Here is a 16,921-nt window from a genome sequence, read left to right on the forward strand (position 1 = left end):
TTCGAAGAGCCCGTGGTCGCGAGATGCAGTGGCAAGAGATCAAGGACCCCAAGATATTTACAGACTCAAAGACACCATGTCTAAGGCGGGGCAGGAGCTTCAAGATGCCTCGACTGCAGAAGAATAGGCTTTCTCCGTTGAGGATTTGGACTCCAAGGTTGATCCAGTTCTTGATGCAAGACCTTCCTCCAGCTTAACCAGTTGTGAGTACCAGTTCACATGCTCAGCATAAAATGTTCTCTACCACAAAGCAAGACCTATCGGGCCGGCACTGAAAAACTGATTCGGAAGCTCCGGCACCTAGCTCGGCTCCAAAAAGCAAACCTAACCCTGCCACTTCGGTACAGAGCCTAACACCAGCTTCTGCATTGGAAGCTTCGACCTCCCATTTGGCACTGCCTGCTCCAGCATTGAAGAGATCGCTGCCTGCCTCAGCACCAACAATTTCGGGATCGAAACTCCATAGCGCCTCAGCACCAGAAAGACGAATTCCCACACCTTTGAGCTGACTAGTTAAATTGAGCCTATCCTCCACAAAATGAAGCAGCAGGTCGATACCAAACAATTGCAGCTTCATATTCAACTTCAGACGGGCCGTGTCTTGGTTAAAGCTGTAGTTTCCACCTCTTCTAAAAGGCGGCTTACGTTTGAGGACACCATTGATATTCCTCTGCCTCCTACCAAACACAAGAGTGGATAGAGACTCTGTTGACATACACCCTCCTCTGCCTTCCTCTCCAGCACCAACCAACCACACCACCACTCCACCTCCTCATTCTCAGGTGACCCTCTTGATATCAAACCTCAGAGTTCCCCTCACTTTTTCTATGCCATTCATGACCGGGATGACACTGCCTTTCTCCCCACACATAGACCCGTGGTCCCAGTATGATGTCAACCCCTACACCAATACTGATATGTACCTAACTAGACCATCCCCACTGGATGATACTTCTTCCTTTCAGGAACTCATTGGAAGAGCAGCCACGTACCATCAGATGCCCCTAGAGAAAGAACCAATTGAGGACTATTTTTTGTTTGAAAGCCTTACTACATCCCATAGAGCCCACAGTACTTGCCCATGCTTAAGGCTATGATGAGGCATGCAGAAGATTTCTTTTTATTTAAAGATCGTGCCAGGGCACGCATAATCACTCCGCATGTAGAAAAGAAGTATAACGTTTCCCCCTCATACCCAATTTTTATTAGAGGTCAGATTCCGTGGTGGTCTCCAGTGTAAGAACGAGTCAACTCACAAGCAGTTGCTGATGCTCCGCCTCATGACAAGGAGAGCAAGCTGATCGACATCTGGCAACCGTGTTGCTACTGAACCAGCCAGCCATTGTCACATCACTAATACATATAGTCTGCTTCATAGATTTGACCTTGCCCAACATGGTTACTGTCTGGAGCTTATTTCCACACTTCCAAGCATTCCTCCTCACAATCAGGCTTTCAGCAGAACATATATTTCTGCTCAAATACGAAGTACAGCCCCTACTAAGCAAAGGAGCGATAGAACCAATCCTCTGCCTCATCAAGGAACAGAAGTATATTCCCTATATTTTCTCACCCCAGAAAGGACGGCTCCTTGAGGCCTATTCTAGAGCTCAGTCCTTTAAATAACTGCATCCTGTCAGAACATTTTCATACAGTCTTGCTTCAGGGTTTGTCCCACTACTTCAAGACAACTTTCTCTCAGCACTAGATGTATAGGATGCCTTTAACATTCCCATGCACCCAGCACATCGCAAATACCTCTGATTTGTGATAACAGGACAACATTACCAATTCAAAGTACTTCCCTTTGGGGTCACTACTGCCCCAAGAGTTTTCACAAAGTGCCTGGTGGTTGTCGCAGCTCACTTGTGCAGACAAAATATCTACGTCGTCCCATATCTGAAGGACTGGCTTATCAAAGTCAGCACCCTCACACCATTTCTACACCACACTCGAGACCTGCTTCTTCAGTTACGATTCACTATCAATTTCCAAAATCCGCACCTGAATCCTCTTCAGATCCAGCCCTCTCTAGGGGCTATTCTGAACATGTAACTAGGACTAGACTAGCCTACTCAAATGCAGCAAAGATAAAAAACTTTCAGACACAACTCTCCCATTTCCGCCACAATCACCAAGTCGCAGTAAAATGTCATAAGGCTTCTGGGCATGATGGCCTCTTGCATTGCCAATGTGCCACATTCTCTTCTTCGCATGTGCCCATTGCAGGAATGTCTAGCATGCCAATGGTCTGAGGCATCAGATGTCTATATCTGTTGTTGGTAGACAACCAACATCGCTTTCTTCTGCAGTAGACCCTGTTCCACAGATCATTTTTACAATAAACACCTCTCAGACAAGAGTTGGGCGCTCACCTTCAGGATCTTACAGTCCGGGTCTCTTGGATCTCACAAATCATGGTATGCACCTCAGTTACCTAGAGCTTTTTAGTTGTTCACCTAGCGCTCAAAACATTTATAGTTCACCTCATCAACAAGGTGACAGCCATGTATTATGTGCAGAAGCAGGGTTGGAGGTGGCCTCTGCAACACTTTCACAGACAATTTGGCACTGGGCCATTCACCACATTTACCTGATAGTGGAACACCTCCCAGGGGCACACAGCTTTGCTGACATACTCAACAGGATGCAGCAACAAGTCCATGACTGGGAAACGCCACCCTCTAGTCCTGCTTCCAGACATTGACCTATTTGCAACAAAGGAAAATGCTAAATCCCCACACTTCACCTCCAGGTTCCCACACCCTCACTCCAAGGGCAATGCTATGGATGAACTGGTCAGGGATATTTGCCTACACTTTTCCACCTCTCCCTCGCCTTATGTTTCTGGTTTGGAAGCTCTGGCAAATATCCTTCATATTGATACTAGTGGCCCCACATAGGCCGGATGAACTGGTCAGTTTGAGGAAAGAGTTCTGGCAGTGGGGACCTTGTTAGCAGGGACTTTCAGTCAAAATCACGTCGGATGCCAAGCAAAAGGTGGGGGCTAACCATTCCAAAGATGGTGCTTTCCTTCACAGTCCATCTCACTGAGAACCATGGTCAAATCAGGCACCCAAATCCCAAGGAATTGAATCTTGTGAAATGACTCCGGAACTCCTGAGGAATGCATGGATATTTTTAAGGAGGCACATACACCAAGTTCCAAAGCATCTTATGCAGCAATATGGAAATGCTGTCTGCTACTGAATATTTAAACAGTTGGACCCTTTCAAAGTATCAGTGCCAGGTATTTTTGTATCTTCATTTGCAGAAAGCAAACTTAGCATTCACTTCCATAAGGTTACATCTGGCAGCAATGGCTGCTTGCCTTCAAAACAGATAGCACTTTTCCCTTTACAGAATCCCAGTTATTAAAGTTTTTATGGAAGGACTTAAGAGTGATTCGGCTAAGGTACCTTCTTGGAACCTTAACACTACTCACTAGGCTCAGGGGCCCACCGTTTGAACCTTTACATTCTTGTTCTTTACAACTTCTGTTTTGGAAAGTTGCAATCTTAGTTGCAATCACTTCCCTTAGATGTGTAAGTTCCAGGCCTTGACCTTGCAAGAACCTTTTTTCCAAATACACAAGGATAAAGTAGTTCTTCGCACCAGCCCAAAATTGTTACTGAATGTGGTATCTCAATTTCATCTGCATCAAACTATAGAATTGGCAGTCCTTTTCCACACCCTGATTCTGTTGCTGAAAGAGCCTTCCACACTTTAGTTATAAAGAGAGCACTTTTGTTCTACATTGATAACTAAAACATTTAGGAAAACTAAACACCTTTTTGTTGCCTTTTCTCTACCACAGAAAGGCAATCCTATTACTAAATCCAGTATAGCAAGATGGATTGTTAAATATATCCTAACTTGTTATGCTAAAGTCAGACGTCCACTACCTATTCCTCCTAGAGCACAATCCACTCATAAAAAAGGAGCAACTATGGCCTTTGTAGGAAACATTCCCATAGCTAACATATGTAAGGCAGATACTCACACCTTAACTAAACATTGTGTGGATATTTTTAGCACAACGTCAAGCTAACGTAGGTCATGCAGTGCTACCTACACTACTCCAGACCACTGCAACACCCACAGGTTAGCCACCGCTTTGGAGAGGCACTGCTTTACAGTCTATGCAGAGCATGTTTATCTACAGCCACACATGCCATTGAACAGAAAATGTTATTTATCCAGTAAGCATCTGTTTGTGGCAAGTTGTGCTGTAGATTCACATGCATTCACCTGCTTCCCTGGATACCTGTGGCCGTTGCAATCTTTTCTGTACATTCATATGCATGGCCATCTTATGTTTCTCACTCTTACACTAATTCCATTCTCATCCGCTTGCGGTGAAAAAATTTAACAATGGAGTTGATGCCCATGTGTATTACTAGCTAGAGGAGGAGTCCCTATGTCTTGTGACTCGAAAGACTTTCTGAAGAAAACAACTTGCAACCTTCTGGATACAACGCTAGATGGCAGAAGTATGCAGAGCATGTGAATCTATAGCACTACATGCCACAAAAAGATGCTTACTGGGTAAGTAACATTTTCCTTCTCAGTCATGGAATCTTTTTATTAATCTTTTTTACAAACATTTGTTTGGCATCCTGGAGTACTCAGCAGAGGAATACATCTTAGTAATGAAAAATGTATCTAAAAGGTGACCTTTTTTCCAACCCTGACATGTATGAAAGGATTTCAGGTTTCCCATTAAAATAAAGCTTTGAGTAATGGGGCAATGCATGCTGTGACAGGTTCACATTCATATCTAGAGTATTCACTTTCATAAACTTCTGCAACCATGTACATGTTTACGTTTAGTCACCATAGGAATCTTCTTCAACCATGGTCAGATTGGCTTTAAGGACATGGGCCAATCTGGCATTGCATGAATGTCTGATCTGACAGGTCAGTGCATGGGCCCTTTTTCTGATGGTTTATCGTTGGGTGGTCTTTCTTTGTTTTAACTGTTGATTTCTCTTGTTACCATGAACATTGCATACATTTATGCAAAGTGCAGGCAGCCTCACATACCTCACAAAAAGCCTATATATTGTGCCTTTATAGGCTTAAAACCGCCTCAGTTAGCAAGTCTTGGTCACTTTGTGAGCTGATTTGCTAATGCCACTTCTATTGTGGTGGACAGGCCTATTTGGATGTCCATTGGCACTGATATGACAAGCAGGCTGCAGTGCTGCAAAGACGTGTCTACTGTTCAGGCCTTCGTAGTAGTGACCGATGCAGCAAGGCTTTTGAGAATAGCTCCCAGCCTAGTTTGTATACCTTAAAATTGGTAGTCAAAATTGAAGGTGAAAAGATAGTGCTGTGTATCAGGCAGAACTATTTGAAAATTCATTCCAAAATCAGTAGGCAATAAAAATACACATTTTGATCTCAGTACTTCCAACTTCGGAAGCCATATAACCTTATGCTTTCTTTAAAGAATGCTATAACTTAGGCCTCTTCTGTCCTTGTCTCACTTAGTCCAGGTTTTCTGGAGACGCTTGCGTTTTTCATATTGCATTCATATTTTTTCTTTCCCCCTTGCAGCAAGGTATTACTTTATTTCAACTTGACAGTTACTGCTTATCACGGTGCCCTCTTAATGGAGAGGGAGTGGCATACAATTGTGACTCGTTTATATTTGTGGAAAATGACAAGCTGAGCTTTAAGTTACTTCTCAACAAATGGCTCAATGCAATCCGATTTTTCATTTTTCTGTTGCATCCAGCTCCTCCTATCTTTGAGGTACTTTTGCAGCATGAATCTTTCCTGGATTCACATGCTGTTCATTATTATTCCAACAAATTAGTGGTTTGGTCCAGAATTTTTCTGTCTTTTTTTTTGCTCTACTGGGCGCCATGTCCTGTCCATCTCCCATGTATCCTGCCCCATGTCATCAGAAACCTGCCCTCGAAGCCCATTTGTTTGGTTGCCATCTTTGATTTTTTTTTTTTGCCTTTTGGTCTGGAAGCAGAGATAGAATGCCTAAGATTTTCGAAGGAGACGAAACCTTTTCACCAAGCTTTTGGACTGTCTACGTAAAGCAGCTTACCACTGATAAAAAAAAAAATAACTGTCAAATCTGCATCCACTACAAGGGTAGGACAGGTAAGGAAACAGGGCATACCCCTTTAGGTTTTCGTCATAGTGCAACGTAAGTGCTCCCAGAAGGTTTCACATAAGGTCTGCATCCTGTCTCTCCTGAAAGACCACGATGCAGAGGGTTGAATTACGTGTGCAAAGTTCCAGCCCAAGTCATTAATCAAGGTAGAAACCATGGTCGGCACACTACGATATGGCTCAGTCTAAGACATCCCTGGAAAACCAAGGTCTCAAGGGAGGAGAACCTGGAGGCCACAGTTGACTGAAGGGAAGGACTCTACGGTTTTCTCAATGTCAGACTTATAAAGTGACTTAAATTGTTGACGGAAGTAAAGCAAAATGAAGGTAACACAGGAATGCTCTGGCACCAAACCAAAGTTTTAGAAGTAACCGACGTGGCTGAGGGAAAGCTGAAACTTGGAGCCCTACTGGTTGAGGTTGAAAGACAGCATTATCAGTCGACCCTCTGAACTGGCCTCAATGTCAAACAATCAAGACCATGGGAGCGAGAAAGGTAACAAGGGAAAGAGGCCTCTGCACCAAAAAGAACAGCTTTGACGCTTGATTTTGGACAAAAAAACTCTATCAAAATGAAGAGACGGGCTCAAGGCTGAATGAAGGGGCTGATAATGAGAAACAAAGTTTTCAATAAATCCCTGAAGGTATTCAGAATCTCTAATGGGAGGGGAAATGAATTGGTAGATATGGAAGCCACAAGAACTCCAGAACCCCACAGGAAGAGGGGGATGAGGACATTTCTTCATAGGAACAAGGCCTATTCGACCAAGGTTTCCTCCACCACTCCGAGGAGGACGGGTAGCAAGATGTGGAGACACTCCCCAGATAAGAAAGTTCACTCTTATCCAACCAGAGCATCCCCAACACGGGACATTGCTGTATACAATGCACTAATAAAGGCTGCTTACACCCATGTGGTACAGCTGGAAACACTACTACCAATGAAAAGGAAGTACCAGGTTTTGCTCACAGTTAAAATGTGTCTTAAATCGGGGTCAAGAGGCCTTCAACGTGCCTGTCACTGCAAAGACTGTTATATCCAGAGTGGAGAAATAATACTCTTGTCGAAAGTCACACCATCAAACATAATGTTGGGGCAGACATTGCAACGGCACGCAAGACTGCAAACGTGCCCACTACCAGAGGCTTTCCACTGAATCAAGAGCAAGTAAATGTAGTTAGTGGGGTGAACGGCAGAAGTCAGTGGCAACAAATTGGTGCATTGTCTGCCAAAACATTTCTAACTCCACCATTGAGAAGAGATGGAGGAGTTATGCAGCCTCACCCACAACAATACCAGTCAAGAACATTAGTGGAGGAAGGCAAGATAATCGCAAACATCTGCCTTAAATCCACCCTAGGCAAGGCTAGCAGGCAGTCATGCAGGGGCTCACAACTAAGTAGCATGCATCACTGAGGATCTCCAGCAGGAAGTACAGATGGCAGTACTGAACATGCACATCACAGTTGATACCCTCTTCTGCACCGCAGTGGATGAGATGCTACAGAAAATGATTATAGTGACGCAACATTGCAGTGTGGGCACTCCAACTCCGAGAGGGCTTACAAGGGTGACAGGCACAGAGGAGGAAACCAGCAGGAAGAGTATGATCGCTATAAACTATCCACCAGTTTCACACAACAAACAGCCCCTCCCCAGCGTACACACTGCAATGGCAGTATCCCAGCTTGCAAAGAAAACCCTTTCAAGACCAGGGCAATGTCCTACTAGGAAAAGGAACAGGACACAAATCAAAATGACTTGGTGTCACCTGCTCACCCACATTGAACACCAGAAGGGGACTGAATCTTGTGATTTCTCAGAATGACAAAAAAGAACCCCTCCAACAACTGGAATTAAACAAAATTCAGCATCGGTAGTACATACAGCTGGTAAGAGCACCTTCAAACATAAGACCATTGTCAAGATCCTGCAGGAAGGAAGGGGGGTGTATCTACTGCATGAGGTAAATGGTCTCACGAATAACGCAATAGAAAGGGTATAACAGCTACAAGGAATGTACTCAGCGTATTTCTTGGTGTCAAAGGGGGGGCAACACCCTCAGACCTAGTCTAGATCTGGGCATCTCAAACAAGTTCATAAAGATGCAAATATTCAAAATGGTAGCATTGCAAGAAGTCATACCCTGCTGGTAGGACACCATGGCAATAATGGATCTCAGAGACTCTTGCCTCCTTGTCCCAAAGAACAATTTACTGTGGTTTAAGGGACACATTGACTCACAAGAGTTGCATCTCTTTCTACCATACATCTCCCACAATGAAACTCAAAATCACAAAAATGACAGGTTCTATATTCTTTCACTCGTTCTGGAAGAACAAGACTATACCTAAAGAAACAAGAAACAAAACAAATAAATCAGTTAATAATTTGGACACCCTTTGTGGTGTGCTTCATCATAGACCATTCCATCCCACAATGTGAAGATGATACTAACATGGGGGGGCTCTACCTTCTTGAGAGGGAGATCAGAATAAATGTTTTCTGGTCAGATAAGGGTTCCAGAGTTTTATTTGCAACAACCTTTGTGTAAACCCATGTGTCCCCTTTATTTCAGATACACAGGACTGGATTAAAGAAGCAGGGGAGTGTTACAGAGAGCCTATGTCTTGAACATCCTCTCTACTTGTCACTTGCTAACATGTTTCGGCCTCCATAAGATCCCTCAAACGGTCTAGGGCCTTAGTCAGGGCAGTCAGTTGTACCCCTCCTATCTGTCTTAAGTTCAAATTTGTACATGCAGGTGAGTAAGTCTTACCTGTCCATCTCACAGTATTTCCTTGTAGGAATTGAATAAACTTCAACCGTAAACATCTGTCCTTTAATTGGTAACCTTTATTTCATTTTACTTTGTTCCATGCACAAATTTGTCAGCTCCTCATGCTAGTTCACTCTGTGTGGAAAATCACAGCATGCTAGACACACGTCAAAAGCACACTGGTGAGCATGCATGACTTGTCCACTTACTTACCCTTATATTGTCAGTTTCTTACATTAGCAGCCGCACCAGGGAGGAACGACTCCTGAAGTCATATATTTGTGTGAAAGAATGTAAGACATGGACACATAACATATCTTTAACTAGGACACTCTCTATTCCCAACTTAGATGTTGATGCATCAAGTCAACTATTTGAGGGGATTTCTCGGATTTAATCTGCTCATGAACTCCTGCAGTAAAGCACATCCTTGACATAATTACCTACTCTGTGGAAGTACATTGTCCCTTTTTATCCACAGAAATATATATGCAGTGTCACAATCATAATATTGCATACTTTGATTATCCTTAGGTTAAACCTACTGTGCTACACATTAATAGCTAGTGAGTGCAAATGTTCCCCCTGTTTCGATAAATTTAGGGATAATTACTTTCCATAACATTAGGAAACATGGCTGCATCAATAGAAAAATGTAATTGCTCCAAAATCAACATTGTTAGAGGCCATTGCATGTGGCTTACACGTTCACGTGTCCATACATGCATTGGCATAGTCATGCGTCGCATAACATGAGACCCCGCAGGTGGGCCCCAGTGCATTCGTCGTTTTTGCAACAAAGATTGCCAGCCACCATCATATTCTCCCCCCACCTTACTTTGTCAAGGCTCAGTTTCCATTTTTTCACCTAAAGCAAACACTGGTGCACTTTCTCTCCAGTTTTTGCGTGGTGGCTGCTGTGGTTAAATTGACCATGGTGTCTTGTGACGTGACAAGTCATACATCTGTGTCTTTGGCGAACTTGGGGAAATGAAGTCCCATTCAGTGCTATTCCAGTTTGCTTGCCTCTGTCGAGCAAATTATTACCTATCCCTACACTATAACATCTCATCTTTTGGTATTTTAATTATTTAATCAGAAAACTTCATACCCTTGCAGGTCACGCTGTCATGTGCCCATCTTATGTATGCACTCGAGGCTTCAGTTATCTATTACAAGCTTGGAATAACGTTTGTAATTTTTGTAACTTATTACTGGTTCTTTTTCTTGAAGATGTTGTCCTATTCAGCCAAGTCATATGTATGCCAAGAAAGCTAATAAACTTCCAACTGTGCATTTGGGATCGCAAAAAAATGTGTAATCCCGTATAGTATTCAACATCCCATCATTTTGTATGAAGTTCTTTTGAGTATGACTACAAAAAAAGCATTGTGGAAAAGGTAGGTCAAAATACAGATGGTGGCACCAGTATCATCTAGTACACAATTACATACTAAACGTAGCTGATATTCTTGAGTATGACTGTTCAATAACATTGTGGACAGGGTAGATAGTAGTGTTGATGATGATTCCTTTCATAATCTTCTCAGTCTATTCATATCACCTGTTCCTAGGAGGAGAACCGGACACTAGTTACCCCACCTGTGACAAGGTACTTCAAAATCTGTACGTAACCTATATGCCCACCTCATTAGTCATGTCGTTATTCCTCGGTTTTCATTTTTCCAGTACAAACCAACGGAAATAGTTGTCATGGTGTCCTTTCTCTAGAAAAAGACGCATCATTTTAGTAGCTTTTTTTTTTTTTGCATCTAAACATAACTTAGATATATATTAATACGTACTCTTTTCTTGTGGTTTTCCCTACATATTTCAACCCACATTTGCGGATCGTGATGTAGACCACATTACTCGAGCCACCATTACTATGATGCTTGATGACCCAGGGTGTTGAAAAGCTTAGATCAACACTGGTTGTTTTTGCTGTCAACGAGTATGCATTACACTGACCACATCAAAGTGACCTGTAACTCCCAGTGTGTCCCATAGAGACTGCTGTCATAGTGACCCATCTTGATCCCTATATCTTGTATGTACCACTAGGTCCTTCATGGTTCTATTGCTCCTGAAACCAAACCTTAGTTTCTCCATATTCAGTGGTCCAGTATTAAGGAACCTCAAATGTTCATCACTTTCTTGATCTCGTTAGACAGAGCAGTGTATGAGTGAGAGAAGTTTCTTGCACGGTTCCTGTACTCTGAGTAGCTGTTCTGGTCTGTATTCTGTGCTCTTTTTTTTTTTTTTTCTGGCCGGGAAATAATTTTCATTAGATACTCTATCTTTAAGCTTTTTTGTCAAGATTTTAGCATGTTTTATGTGATCCGTTTTCTCAGTGCACTTATGTCGTAGTTGTAAAAATTAGCCCGGGGGAGATTTTCTCAGAGGCTTCTTGGATGAAAGCTCTTGAATTGTATTAGTGTGTTTCTGTTGGTAGGTTTATAGAAAACCTCAGACTTAAGGACTCCGTCTGCAGCATAAATTTGCAAATCCAGAATATGTAGTTCCTTGTTCTTTATGGTGAATGTTGACCTTTAGAATTGGTTCATGCAATTTATTCATGAGGCAAATTTATTTGCTTCTTCCATGTTTCCGTCATAAAATAAAATGTCATCTGTGTACCGTCTCCATACCTTGATGTTCTTTCGTAATGGGTTCTGATCACAAAGGATCACCCTAAATTCAAAATCATATGCATACACACTCCAGTCTGCAAGTAGAAATCACCTTCAAACTCAACATAGTTCCTTGTCAATGCAAGGTGTAGGCACTGTGCTTTACAAATTTCTTTAGTCTCATGAAATCCTATTGGAAATCTGACTGTAATTAGTCCTCCACCTTCAAAGTCTCTTCTTGTGGAATAATTGTGTAAAGTGCCTGCTGATCATCAGTTCATCATCAGGGTCATATCGCTAATCAGTCAGAATGTTGAAGTTCCTTTTTGTCTTCCAAATAGGTCAGAGCCTCCTCCACAATGAATCTCAAGAACCAGTCCCAATATTTGGAGAGTGGTTCCAAGGCTGAACCTATCCCTGAGACTATGGGTCTCTATGGTGAGGAACAAATACCCTTATGTATCTTTGGGAGAATATACTAGTAAGAGATTTGAGGGACTGGAATGTAGAGAAATTCAGCCTATTTTCTTTTGGTGATACAACCATTTTCTAGTCCTTTATCGACTGGAAATTTTACTTTTACTACATCCACAGTTGGATTACCTGATAACTTAGTTTCTCTCCACAATTAGTAGTTTCCTTCATTCATCTTTGTACATCCCACAGGCAAGAACAATTGAACCTCCCTCGTCTGCCTGTTTTATAATGTATTTGGCTTGTCAGAGTAGGGCGATTGCCTTTCGTTGTCTTTTGTGAGACTGGAAGTGGTTTGAAATTTTCAACTTATCAATTTCAATGCTCACTACTTCTTGAAAGCCAACACCCAGGTGTCATAGCTTGAGTCGCTGGGGTGAAAGTTGACCAGTGTTTACTTCTACCTCACCATTTGCTTCTTGATCCTTAAAGAATATATGTAAACAAATCCTCCTGAAAAATTAATTATCCTCAGGATGTAATCTAAAGAGGTCACTTTTGGAGTGGATATAAACCCTAAGCCTTTGCCTAGTACTTGTTTCAGTTAAAGCTCCATCAGTCAAATTGAGTACTGCATTACCCTCTTCACTTAATTCCTGCTGGTACTTGGGGATGGTTCCATATCTGCCCCCTTTTTTTTTTTTTTTTCCTTCTGCCCCCTCCTTTCTTTAAAAAAATAAATAATAAAAAGGTCTTGTGGGTGCTTGCTGGGGGGGAATGGTGGGTTCACCTGTTTAGGGGAACCCATAAGCACTACCATTCCCAGTATGGTGTCTGATCCATATTAAGACCAGAAGGTTGCCATAACTCTTTTTTGGGCCCTGCCTTCCCTTTGTCAAGAGTGTGCCTTCTTCACTGCTTTTGGTATCAGATGATCCATTGCATTGTGAAGTTTCAAATTAATTATTTGACTTCCACTCAGTCTTCTCTGGATTAAGGATACATTTTTCATTGAGAATTTTTCAAGATCCTTTGGGGATTTCTGAATCTTCGTGTTAGTTTAAAAAAAAAAAAAAAAAGAACAAAAAAAAAATTAATTTAGTACCTACCTTATTTGTCTCCTCTAACCTCTTGACTGCGCAGATGATAGTCTGAGTTTTCAGGGTATTTTTTACTTTTCTTTATTTGAATTTACTGATTTTCAGAGTCTTTGCTGTTTTTGTCATAAGCACCAACTAACGGCGAGTGCATTCCCATTCAATCAATGACCAATCTTTACAGAATTCTTGTTCATCCAAGAATATCCTTGGTTCATTTTCAACAATCAGTCCCCATTGTGCTGCATTTTGTTTTGGGTACTAGTCATAGGAGCTCCGTGTAGCAGTGTTTTCACATGTCCTTTTTAATTCCACCAGAGATCCCCAATAGCCATTTTGTAATGGCCACTGATAAAATGCAGTATCTCCCAAAAAGTGGTGGCTCTCCTAGGAGAGATGTGACCACTTGGTCATCAAAGAGAGGCCTTCTGCCATTATTACTCTGAAACAAAGTTAATTTGTAACTCACAAGATCAAAAACCCTCTCACAGCTGGTCCGCTGACCAACACACTAACACGCACAACAAAAGAGGTAGATTCAAAATGGTAACATTGCAAGAATTCATATCATGTGGTGGGACAACACAGCAGTAATAGAGCTCAAACACACGTACCTCCTTGTCCCAAAGAACAACAAACACTAAACATTTCTGAGGTTTGTGGTTGACGGGATGCATTGACTCCCACAACAAGAGTTAGAGGTCGTCCTACAGTACCTTCTCCACAGTGAAAGTCAAAACCACTAAAAATTCAGCAAGTCGTATCTTCCTGTACTTGTACTAGAATAACTCCTAAAGGATCAAGAAGCAAAAAAAAAAAAGATTTGGATGGAAAGGCCTCACACACAATTTGTAGCATTCTTCATCACCAACCAATCCTTCCCATCATGTTAAAATGATACCAACTTAGTGGTCTCAACATTGAGAGGGGGGTGAGAAAAAAAACAAATTCTGGTCATATAAGGGTGTCCAGATGTTTATGTAAAACCTCTACATAAACCCAAGAGTTCCCTTTATTTCTAGTACACAGAGCTGGATTAAAAGCAAACAGAGGGATGTTACAAGATCAGGGTGCTACAAAAGTGGTGCCACAGGTGTTCATGAAGCTTGGTGGTAGTTATGTCACACAGTTGAAGACAAGGAGTCCATGGATGACTGGTTGGTAAAAGTGGGAGCGTTCAGACAGTTTTGGAGGAAACAAGAGGTTCAATGGCATCTGTTGCTGCAGATACACATGTTGTGCACAGTCCGCCATCTGGTGTTGGGTCGGAGTGTTACAAGTTGTTTTTCTTCGAAGAAGTCTTTCGAGTCACGAGACCGAGGGACTCCTCCTCTTTGCTTCCATTGCGCATGGGCGTCGGCTCCATCTTAGATTGGTTTTTTTCCGCCCTCGGGTTCGGACGTGTTCCTTTTCGCTCCGGGTTTCGGGACGGAAACATAGTCAAAACTTCGAAAAACTACATCGGTATTGTTTTGCTCGGGATCGGGATAGTTAGAATCGACACCGAATCGTGAAGAGCTCCGGTAGCCCTTCGGGGTAATTTCGATCCCCCGTCGTGGCCTGGTCGGCCCGACCGCGTGTAACATCGACACCGATGGAACGGACCCCGTTCCGATTCTGTCCTAAATGCCACAATAAATATCCATATACGGACCAACATTTGGTCTGTAACTTGTGCCTGTCACCCGAGCACAAAGAAGAAACTTGTGAGGCCTGTCGTGCGTTCCGGTCCCGAAAAACACTCCGTGACCGGCGAGCCAGAAGATGACAGATGGCGTCCACGCCGACAGAACGCCGAGAGTTCGAGGAACAAGGAGAAGAGGAGGAAGCCTTCTCCATCCATGAATCTGACTCGGATGAATTCGACGTCGACGAAACTGTGAGTAAGACGTCGAAAAGCACACAGCACAAGAAAACAGACAAGGCCCAGGGGACGCCACTGCCAACTGACCATGGCTCAACCCATAAAGGTGACCGTGCATCGGCACCGAAAAAGGCCGAACTGGTGCCCAGAACGTCCGACTCGGGTCGAGACACAGGCACGCAACATTCTCGGGACCGAGAAAGTGTTGCCGAAAAGGATCGACGCTGAGAAAGCGGAGCAGACGCTGCTCGACGCAGAGACAGCGGCACCGAGGATGATAGACGCCGAGAAGGCTCGACTCCGAAAAAGAAGAGATTCGCCTCGGAGCCGAAAACAAAAAAAGACACAGTTTCGGTGCCAAAACAACCAGCAACCGAACCCACTACCGGCTCATATTCAGAGGAACAATCATTGTCCTCTCAAATGCGTAAACACAGGTTTGAAGTGGAGTTACAGACTACTGATGTAGACCATACACAAAAGAGGATCTTCATCCAGAGTGGAACAGGGAAGATTAGCACTCTTCCACCAATCAGGAGAAAAAGGAGACTAGAGTTCCAAACTGAACAACTAACACAACAAGCAAAGGTGGCAAAAGCAACTCCGCCACCCTCTCCTCCACCTGTAACTCAGATATCACCGGCACAAACTCCGTCGCATTCACCGGCTCACACCACCATGAGCCAAGATGACCAAGATGCTTGGGACCTATACGACGCCCCAGTGTCAGACAATAGTCCAGAGTCATACCCTACCAAGCCCTCACCACCTGAGGACAGCACAGCGTATGCGCAGGTGGTAGCTAGGGCAGCAGAATTCCACAACGTGTCGTTACACACAGAACCTGTCGAGGATGACTTCCTTTTTAACACCCTCTCCTCCACCCATAGCAACTACCAAAGCCTGCCTATGCTTCCAGGAATGCTAAGGCACGCGAAGCAAATCTTCAAAGACCCTGTCAAGAGTAGAGCGATCACTCCGAGGGTAGAGAAAAAATATAAAGCACCTCCCACAGACCCTGCTTTTATCACCTCTCAACTGCCACCAGACTCAGTCGTGGTAGGAGCAGCTCGCAAAAGAGCCAATTCCCACACATCGGGCGATGCACCACCCCCGGATAAGGAAAGCCGAAAATTCGACACAGCTGGGAAAAGTCGCTGTACAAGCTGCAAGCCAGTGGCGCATCGCAAACTCTCAGGCGCTCCTAGCGCGTTATGACAGAGCCCATTGGGACGAGATGCAGCATCTCATCGAGCATCTACCCAAAGAATTTCAAAAGTGGGCAAAACAGGTGGTTGAGGAGGGACAAAACATCTCCAATAACCAAATACGCTCCTCTATGGATGCAGCGGACACAGCTGCAAGGACAATAAACACTGCAGTAACCATCAGAAGGCACGCATGGTTACGCACGTCTGGCTTTAAACCAGAAATAAAGCAAGCTGTACTCAATATGCCGTTCAACGAACAACAATTGTTCGGACCAGAGGTTGACACGGCGATTGAGAAGCTGAAAAAGGACACTGACACAGCCAAGGCCATGGGCGCGCTCTACTCCCCCGCAAAGCAGAGGCACTTTAGGCACCTTCCGTAAAACAACCTTCAGAGGGGGGTTTCGGCGTCAGGCCACACAAGCCAGCACCTCACAATCAACACCGTCTACCTACCAGGGACAGTACCAAAGGGGAGGTTTTCGGGGCCAGTACAGAGGGGGACAATTCCCGAGAAACCGGGGAAAATTTCAAAGCCCCAAAACCCCAACAACCAAACAGTGACTTACAAGTCACTCAACCCCTCCACATAACACCAGTGGGGGGAAGACTAAGTCAGTTTTATCAATCGTGGGTGGATATAACAACAGACACTTGGGTCTTAGCAATTATCCAACATGGTTATTGCATAGAATTTCTACAGATACCTTCAAATATCCCACCAAAAACACAAAAAATGTCAAAACAGCATTTAGACCTCCTAGAAATAGAAGTTCAAGCACTACTG

General features: G+C 43.5%; 1 protein-coding gene across 1 annotated transcript in view; it reads left to right on the forward strand.

Annotated features, from left to right (window-relative positions):
- Positions 1–16,921, forward strand: part of MED13 (mediator complex subunit 13) — an 865,231-nt gene that overhangs the window by 433,130 nt on the left and 415,180 nt on the right. The window lies entirely within an intron of this gene.

The sequence above is a fragment of the Pleurodeles waltl genome, chromosome 3_1, assembly GCF_031143425.1.
Source record: "Pleurodeles waltl isolate 20211129_DDA chromosome 3_1, aPleWal1.hap1.20221129, whole genome shotgun sequence".
NCBI classification, from domain to species: Eukaryota; Metazoa; Chordata; class Amphibia; order Caudata; family Salamandridae; genus Pleurodeles; species Pleurodeles waltl.